Genomic DNA, 2,019 nt, shown 5'->3' on the forward strand with positions numbered 1-2,019 from the left:
CCTCTACAGTCCTCACCTCAGTCCACAAGTCTGCCAACAGGTATCAGTGAATATTGAATCATCCTCTTCTAACTTTTAAACCTCATGGGAGTGCCCCTTATTGAGAAATTATACAAGAATACATAGAGCGAAAAGGGGTTTTAGAAAATGTGCTTCCAGAAATGATGTGATAATGGGAAAATGAATAGCTGACTGCAAAGTAGGGTTAGAATTTCCCCAGTGGCATAATTTTACATGGATGTGCCTTCATGTATTATTAACAAGTCTAAGAATATTGCAAGAAAATTTTATTGTCATAAATTAAGCAGAAGAATTATAAAATTGCTTAGAATGCATATAAATCATTTGAAAAATAAATGAAAAAGCTTTCTTGCTAACACAAACAATAAAACCTAAATGTGCATATATTGGGTTTTTGACTTTATATGAAGACACTTTGCTTGTCAAAATATGTCCAGACACAGCCTTATTATCAGCATCACTATGAGCATGTTACAAATGCAAAGTAACACATGAAATCTAAACCTATTGAATGACAATCTGCATTTAATAAGTTAACAGAATTTTTAAGAAGGTATGATCTATAGGACATTCACCTTAGATAGAGAATTTTTTCCAAATGAGACCATTTGCTTTAAAGTCACATGTTAAAAACATTCCCAGATTTAATTATCATTATACAAAGTTTCATTTGAAAACACTTTTCCAGATTGAAATGTTGAAAAACGGGGGAATTCGTGTGGAGGTCAGAGTGGAAGGAGGTGGAGAGGGCCCAGCAGAAGGAGACATGGCTGCCAAGGTGTTTGAGTCCATCGGCAAGTGCGGCCTGGCCTTGGCGGCTGCAGGGAGTGTGGTAAACTCTACCTTATATAATGTGGATGCTGGGCACAGAGCTGTCATCTTTGACTGATTCCGTGGTGTGCAGGACATTGTGGTAGGGGAAGGGACTCACTTTGTCATCCCATAGGTACAGAAACCAGTATCTTCGACTGTCAGTCTCGACTATGTAACGTGCCAGGCATCACTGGTAGCAAATACCTACAGAATGTCAACATCACGCTGCGTATTCTCCTCCAGCCTGTGACCAGCCAGCTGCCTCGCATCTTCACTAGCACTGGGGAGGACTACGATGAGCGCATGCTGCCATCCACCACCACGGAGATCCTCAAATAGGTGGTGGCTGGCTTCGATGCTGGGGAGTTGATCTCCCAGAGAGAGTTGGTCTCCAGGCAGGTGAGTGACGACCACACAGAGCGAGCGGGCAACTTCGGGCTCATCCTGGATGATGTGTCTGTCCTTGACGCATCTGACCTTTGGGAAGGAGTTAACAGAAGCGGTGGAAGCCAAACAGGTGGCGCAGCAGGAAGCGGAGCGGGCCGGATTCGTGGTGGAGAATGCTGAGCAACAGAAAAAGGCGGCCATCATCTCTGCCGAGGGCGACTCCAAGGCCGCCAAACTGATGCCAACTGGCTGGCCATGGCGGGCAATGGCCTAATGGAGCTGTGAAAGTTGGAAGCCGCCAAGGACATAGCATACCAGCTGTCACGCTCTCAGAATATCACCTACCTGCTGGATGGCCAGTCCGTGCTCCTCCAGCTGCCCCAATGAGGCCCACCCTGCCCGCACATCCTTGGGCCACTGGAGCCAGTGCCCCAATGATGCTTAACATGGCCTTCCTTGTCCCCACCCCAGAAATAACGGTGAAATTTCATGATTGGTTTAAAGTGAAGGAAATAAAAGTGGAATCAGTCAGAAAAAAAAAGAAATGTTGAAAAACGTAATTATTTTTCTTTCAACCTTTATAATTATATGCAGCAAAAGCTTTTTAAAAACTTTGTAAATCAACAAAGTGAAACAATGTATTAAAATTGTGATCCCTGGTATGAGATATTATTGGTCTTTCCTATTCAACTTGGTTTGGGAATTTTGTTCACTCCTGCTTTGCCTTAGGGGGTTTTGTGTTGGTTAGCCACTGCCCTGATTTCAGATCAAAGTCCGCAGACTAGAGACAAGCTTAGT

At 43.8% G+C, this 2,019-nt stretch overlaps 1 pseudogene; it reads left to right on the top strand.

Annotated features, from left to right (window-relative positions):
• The first annotated feature begins 734 nt into the window (after positions 1-734).
• LOC103258437 lies at positions 735-1,608 on the top strand (annotated as a pseudogene).
• The last annotated feature ends 411 nt before the right edge of the window (positions 1,609-2,019 follow it).

This window comes from Carlito syrichta, unplaced genomic scaffold (genome assembly GCF_000164805.1).
Source record: "Carlito syrichta isolate Samal-C Ts95f unplaced genomic scaffold, Tarsius_syrichta-2.0.1 Scaffold302197, whole genome shotgun sequence".
NCBI lineage: Eukaryota > Metazoa > Chordata > Mammalia > Primates > Tarsiidae > Carlito > Carlito syrichta.